At 36.0% G+C, this 7,774-nt stretch overlaps 1 pseudogene; it reads left to right on the forward strand.

The window, feature by feature from the left end:
* Nucleotides 1–898: 898 nt before the first annotated feature.
* Nucleotides 899–1,656, forward strand: LOC102257360 (annotated as a pseudogene).
* The last annotated feature ends 6,118 nt before the right edge of the window (nt 1,657–7,774 follow it).

Consider the following 7,774-nt stretch of genomic DNA (forward strand, 5'->3'; position numbering starts at 1 on the left):
AAACTGTCCATTCAACAACTTTCTCAGAAAAGAAAAACCAGTAACTTCCATTATTCCATCTATAATTGCTCAGCTTTCTACAGTAAAAGAAAGTAACTGGAAAGATATTGGAAAGGATAAAGGAGTCTATTTCTGATGTCAGCTACAGAGGTAAAAGCTAACATGTATCCAAAGACTGCTTCCTGCTGTTTTCTTCTTGTCCAGAAACCCATACAAATCCTACGAAGGTTTCTGAAATCTTTCTACCATATACAATTCCCTAGTTCCAAGACATATTTTTTCACTACAGGAAGAGAGGAAGGAGGTGAGAAAACGTCTATTGTCCTCTTGATGGAGGATTCATTTACCTTTTGCAAATATTGTCCTAAAGCTTATAGTTCCATGTCTTTCAACATTTCACACCAGAGATATTTCTAATGTAGCCCTTTAGCTCCTACATTTTTCAGAAAAAATTATCTGAAGGGATTACTGGAATATAATAATATATAGGGCCTAAAATTATTACACATATTTTCACATCACATTTTTTACATAACATTTAAAAAAATAATTGATGAGGCCCTTTACTCCTGAGAAGGAGACAAGCGGGTGTCTGTGTGGATGGGGGAACGAAGACCTCGGCCCTTCGGTTCCGAAGCAGGGTTTTTTCCCCTTCTAAATTGGCGTTTCGCTCTTTATCAGCCTCCAATAGTAACTTTTGTTATTCTTGTACCTGGTAATTTAGAATCAGACCACGGTTTTTTCATTTAATTTCTGGGTGACCGTGTGTAAGCCATCCAACCGTTCCGAGTCCGAATTCCCATAATTAGACATTGGGGGTAATATTACCTAGCTTTAAAAACTGATGTGAGCAATAATGGCACATTCCACAGCACTCAGCATGTGATACTGCCTGTGTCTTAATGCTCAAGAACGCAGGCGGTCCCGGTCCACTTCGCGGGAGAGAGAACGCAGGCGCCGGGAAAGGTCTCGGTCCAGGGAGAGAGATCGGAGAAGGAGCCGCTCTCGATCCCCGCACAGAAGACGCTCCAGATCCCCAAGACGACATAGATCCACATCTCCTTCTCTTTCTCGACTGAAAGAAAGATGAGGAAAAGAAAGAAACAAAGAGCAAAGAACGTCAGATAACTGAGGAAGACTTAGAGGGAAAAACAGAAGAAGAAATAGAAATGATGAAGATAATGGGATTTGCCTCCTTTGACTCAACAAAAGGAAAAAAGTTGGATGGTTCTGTAAATGCCTATGCCATAAATGTGTCTCAGAAGAGGAAGTACAGGCAGTACATGAATCGCAAAGGTGGATTCAACAGACCTTTGGATTTCATTGCGTGAGAATTGAAATGTTGAAGAATGATTTTTCCCCCCTCATCATGATCAGAAGAGTGCATTTTGTATTTTGTATTTCATATGCATCAAAACAGGACAGGATCACAGCCCTTCCTCCTTGTAAAGTAAGAAAATTTTATCTTTGATGTGTGCAGTTCACTTACCTTGCCTCAAAAGAAGAAATGTTAAATATTACATTTTTTTCTTTTAGGAAGTATCATTTGGGGCAATCATCAACCCCATTTTTTGTCTTATTCCTGTGGAAGCTGTATATGTTTTCTTCTTGGATGCTCGTTAGGACTTTTTAAAACACATAAAAAAGTAATTTGGATGTAAGTATCTCAAATAAAGCAATTATTTAAAAAAAAATAATTGATGGATGAGTTGTACAACTTTTAAACTCTTGGAGTATGCTCAAAATAGGATCTGTCTGTGTCTTAAAGGTAACTTTCATTGTAATTGAGGCAGGATAGTAAGAAGCTTTGAAAATTCCTTGGCAAGTGGGATGAGGGAAACTGAGACAAGATAATTAAACAAGACTGAGCAATTAACAACCTGCTAATAAATAGCAAGATCTTATCTTCCCTAACCAAGGACACTTAGGAGAAGATGGCTTACACCTCTCCTCCCCAACCAGGGAATGAGGAACTTAAATCATTTTCATCAAGGAGAGAAATAACAGAGACCCAGTTAGTGCCATTAGTAACGGATGAAGTCAGGGAAATAAATAACAAAAACCTAATTAGAGCCAGACAGACCCAAGATAAAAGTAAAGCAGTGAAGCTGAGGAGAGAATGATCCCAAACTTCCCTCTATGCTCATTTTGATGCACCAGCATAGAAAAGAACACACCTGGAAAGCTATTGAATATTCTGCTAAGACCCTCCCCTAAAGCTCCTGCCTTTAAAAAAACAGATAAGAACCCTCAAGACAAAGGACCAAGTGCACACTCTCCTTGGAGCAGGCCTGTGCTTCTCATTTGCTTGGGTGTGTACTTTTACTTTCTTTCTCCTCAACTCCAAGGGTCCCCATGAGACTTACAACCAGGGGAGCAGGGGAGCAGGGGCAGCAGTAGCTCATCCCAGACTAACCCCCTGAACCTATCTCTAAAGGCTCTCCTTTTGCTTCCTTTCCTGAGCCCACACAGCCCAACCTGGCTCACTCCTGTTGCTGTGATCTTGCCTCTTCTGTCTTAAGACTTTCCTTTGTATCACTGTCCCTGGCTTTAATAGATGTACTCTCAAAACCACCTGGACTTGTGTCATGAATTCTTTCTTACATGAAGTCAAGAGCCGACACATTGCAGACTGTGCCAGGCAGACTTACCTGGGTCCCAGTCACTATCGTGTGATATATTGACTTGATTTTGTTAATTAACTGTTCTGTGACAAAGTCATCAAACTAATTCCCAAAGATCTTTTTAACTATGTCTATTAGACATTAATAGAAATGATTAATGATATTCTGAAAATTTTTACCCATATCAAGTCTTCTTATACTTGTAATGACTGTCATGATGCGGCTAATTCATTAATATAAAAAAATCAGGAAACATATAATATAGTGCTGGAAGAGCCCTGAGAGATCATGGTATAATCACTGAATGTAGTTAAGAAAACTACAACTAAGTAAGAAACTAGTTAATTAATGATAAAACTCAGTTCCCTGATACACTGTCAAATGCTCTTTTCAGTATGTATTGTTATTTTAAGCTTAGATTTTTGCCATACCCTTATTCCAAAACTGCCTGTGCGTTTATAGGAAAAGTAACATTTCAGTAAAATATCAACACCATTTGCTGTAATGAACCCAATAGAAAAAAATTTTAAACTTCCAATTAAATTAATCAAGTATTTATTTAGTACCTAGTCATGTTTGCTGTGCAACATTTCTCAAGGTACTCATAAAGACCCTGCCTGATTGGCCTGAATGATACAATTAATTGTCTAAATTATGTTTTGAAGGCCTGGCATTGTTAGCAGCTCTGAATTACAGGCTAAATTTTAGACAAACCCTATATTTAGAGAGACAGAGCCTATTTCCAATGGTAAATGCCCATATTACTCTGTTCCAATTTTTAACCTCTGTGATCCTTCCTACCTGCAGATGAGTTAAATGTATTCATTTTGCCTCTTCCCAAAGCTGCATACTGTACTGACAGTATATTTGAGTAACTTATTGTTTCTGTATGTGGAGATTATCTAGCCCCTCAGGGTGGCTTTACAATGGTCATTACTCTGATGATGTTCAACTCCTTATTGATCTCTTCTTCCACTGAATGCGGAACTTCCCCTGAGAGTTTGACAGAATTTTAAATTCTAATTTGCTCTAGCCCTGTGTGCTTGAATGTTATTTACCTCCTTTGAGTTATAAAATGAGAAACTGAACATTAGCTAGGTATTATCAAAGGCCATTCACTGGTTAGTTTTCCTAAGCTCTAAGAAAAAGAATATTTAATAAAACTTGATTAAGTGATAAAAAATACATATCTGCCTTTGATTTAATCGATCTGTCAATATTTCTCTGTAGAATGTGGCTATAATCATTTTTTTAATATCCAAGGGCAATTTGGGAATTTTGGTTTGCCTCTTTAACTTGTTGATCAACGTCCCATAAGATAGTGTGCTGAAGGACTAGAGCAGTTTTGTTGATAAAAATTAGGTTTATGTTACTATCTAAAATCAATGGTGTTTGTGTTTTTATGTTGAAGACTAACTCTAATCTAAGCCTTCTTTAGTATTGCAAGAGTTTTATAAAATCTTTCATGATCATCTTGAGAGTTGCTTTAAAGAACCGTATCATTCGTGTGAAATAGTTCTTGATGAAATGTTTCCATGATAGTTGATAGTATTTTTGTTCTATGCTCTTTAAACACTGGCTAAGATATACAAAACAATTTTAGAGATAACCATTGATATTGTGTTGGAACACTCAGCAAACTTCTGCAATATAAATGTGTCTGCTGTCACACACATGTTTTTGTTCATAGACATAGCACTAGTATATATATGACTAGCATCAATATAGACATTGAAGAAGCACCTCAAGGATAATGTCTAAAAAGCTGATGAAATATCTACTCTGGGAAATGACTGATCAAATAATATGTTATATTATTATTTTGTAGATCAGAACATTTCATTGTAATTTTGAATTTATATCTGAACATAGTGGTAGAATACTAGAATTAAAAAAAACTAAAATTAAATTAAAAATATAAAAATAAAACACAATTTGGTGCTTTATTTTGGCTGAAATTCAAACAACTTAACCTTACACAAGTATACTGAATAAAAACGTAAAAAATGTGTTGATTATTGTCTTGAAGTCTGTTTCATTTAAAAGCATGTGAAAAATCATTAAAGTTGATTATGTATGATTTAATATTTAATAAATGATATTTATAAATAGATGTCCACCTTGAAGATTGATATTAGAAAGAGGTAGAGAGAAAGAAATAGAGGTAGAGAGAGAAAGGAAGAGTAAGATAATTTTTTTTAAGAGAATAGAAATACATGTAATATATTGCTGTTCAAATACAGTTAAAGATGATAAGGGTAGTTATAATGCCATTGTAATTATTGTTTAACAGGAAAGAAAAAAAGGAAAGACTAGATAATATAGGCATACCTATATAGGCATTTATACAGCTTTGCTAAAAAGCTACATTTAACATTCTCCAACTCTATTCCCTGCTGATTGATGGGAGAAGGGATTAGACAAAGACAGTCTAGATGCAGGCCCAGGAAGGTCTGAGTGATGTGGGAAGGTGCTTGCTTATCAGTCACACCTGGGAAGTGAGTCAGGCGCCAGAATGGACGTGGCCACTGCAAGTGTGTGTAACCTGAATATTTATCTTTTAAATATATTTTATTAATTTCAGACAGGAAGGGAGAGGGGGAGAAAGATAGAAGCGTTAATGATGAGAATCATTGATCGGCTGCCTCCTCCACACCCCCTACTAGGGATCGAGCCCACAACCCAGGTATGTGCTCTGATTGGGAATCCAACCTTGACCTCCTGGTTCAGAGGTCAACAGTCAACCACTGAGCAACACAGGCCTGGCTAAAACTTGAATATTTAAACTTCAAAACCAAGAAGCACACTCTCTTCTCTCTCTCTCTCTCTCTCTCTCTCTCTCTCTCTCTCTCTCTCTCGTGCACGAGGTCCCTGGCTCTCCTATGGCAGGGGACTGTGCTCCACAATGGACTAATGGATTTTAATTAGCTTGGATGCTGAACGACACCTGGCTATACCATGGAGGAGGCGCTCTGGACTGTGGCCCTGCTTTTGGCTCCACCAGAGCCCCATCTGTACCTCTTTCAGGACTGGCTTAAGAAGGGGCAGGAGAGCCCTAACCAGTTTGGCTCTGTGGATAGAGCGTTGGCCTGTGGACTGCAAGGTCCCAGGTTCGATTCCGGTCAAGGGCATGTACCTTGTTTGTGGGCAAATCCCCTTTAGGAGGTGTGCAGGCAGCTGATCGATGTTTCTCTCTCATCTTTGTTTCTAACTCTCTATCCCTCTCCCTTCCTCTCTGTAAAAACTGAATAAAATATATATATATTAAAAAAAAAGAAGGAGGAGACATTGGAACCCAAAAAAGTGACTTCACACAACTAAAGCCTTTTTCCACATCTCATTCTCCCTGGGAGCTTTACAAAATTCTTATTTCAGAGGTACCCTAGGAACCAGAACCTCACGCCCACTCATGTCTGGGAGATCTGGCCCATTAATTCCTCTGGCAACAGTTAGAGACAGGTTTCTAAAATGACATAGGATAAATAGAGTAATCAATAATGGAGAAGTAAGTAGAAAATAAATTATAATAGTCAGTTAACAGCTACCGCACTTCACAGCTTGTTAAATCAAAATTGTGAAACATCTACCTGCATGCTATTTAGGAAATAATTTTAGTGACCCAGTATTTCTAAGAAAAATTTGCTGTTCATTGTGTCTCATACATATTAATGATAGAGAAGAACATGCAGAGTTCTGGGTTTTGCATTCATTATGAATTCGATTCCATAAGGATAATGAAACATTTCTGGCAATATAATTCATAGTCATTTCACTTTTTTTATGTTCTTAAAATCACTTGGCCTATAGAAACAAAGCTTATTAGATCTTGCTTGAATGGTTATTACAAGAATACATATTCTCTTGGATCATGTCTACAGATCTCAATTTTATTCAATTATGAAGATTTATTTGAATCATAATTGCCCTTATATACTTTGTCATTCTACATGTGGAGCATAAAATGGTTAAAATTTTTATTTGCTGATTACTTTTGAAAATAAAGCTCACACACACACGTACATACCCACACCCAAACATGTGCATGTGTTTCTTATTTAAATGGAAACAAATTGAAATCTTATCTATAGCATGACTTTTTCACTATATGTGTGTCATACCACAAACTAAACCTAATGATGATGAGAGAATGTGGTGTCTTTTTTTTTCACAAAAAGTAAGTACAAAATTGATACATTAAAATACACTTATGTGACATATTTTTACTATAATTTTTCTTTTAAGTATTAAAAAAATTGCAAGATGACTTATAGAGTACTTGGTATCCCATACCAAATTAGTTTCACTAAAGAGGACGCAAGAGAATGAAGGAAAAAGAAAAAGAAAAAAATATATATATACTCTTAGTGCTTTGAATTTCTCTACCTTATAAATGAAAGAAAGTTTTAGCATTCAGTAAGTTCCTACCTTACTGCATTGCCTCATTTAATCCTCAGGATGACAGTGTGAAGTAGATGGTAGCCCTATTATAAAATTAGGGGAGTAAAGATGAGCGATAGAGAAATAAATTATCTGGCTGTTTAGTAACATACATAGAACATAAAATTGGAATATTACCTGAATCAAAAGTCCCAGATTTTTATTATATTGTAACAAATCCTTTACAGAAGGAAGGAAAGAAGGGAGCTCTAACATGTGAACTTTGCAGTGTAGTATTTTAAGAAAAGACAATGCTATTTAGCATCTGGTTATTTCATTTGCTTTTTCTGATTATAGTATATCCTGAGTGCTTATAAATATATGTAATATATATTATTTTTGCCCAAATAATAATAAGAAAAACTCTCACTGATGTATTTTATTTTTATGTAAGGGAGGTATTAACACAGGATAATTTTTTAAAATTCAATGTTGTTATATTTAGAAATGGGGAATATAACAGTGCCTGAACTCCAGTATTTTGGAGTCATAGAGACCATAATACAACCTAATTATAACATTTAGTGGGTATAAGACTTTGGCAAAGTTTGTTAAGTCCTCTAAGTCATATTTTCTCTGTAAAGCGGAGTTACTAAAGACTTTTTCCAAAAGTTACAGAGAAAGTAAATGACTTAATACATACAAAGCACCTAGTATATCAATTATTATTATTGCTTTTATTATTAGCAGAAAGAATAAAACAGCCTTAAAAT

This window comes from Myotis brandtii, unplaced genomic scaffold, assembly GCF_000412655.1.
Source record: "Myotis brandtii unplaced genomic scaffold, ASM41265v1 scaffold136, whole genome shotgun sequence".
NCBI classification, from domain to species: Eukaryota; Metazoa; Chordata; class Mammalia; order Chiroptera; family Vespertilionidae; genus Myotis; species Myotis brandtii.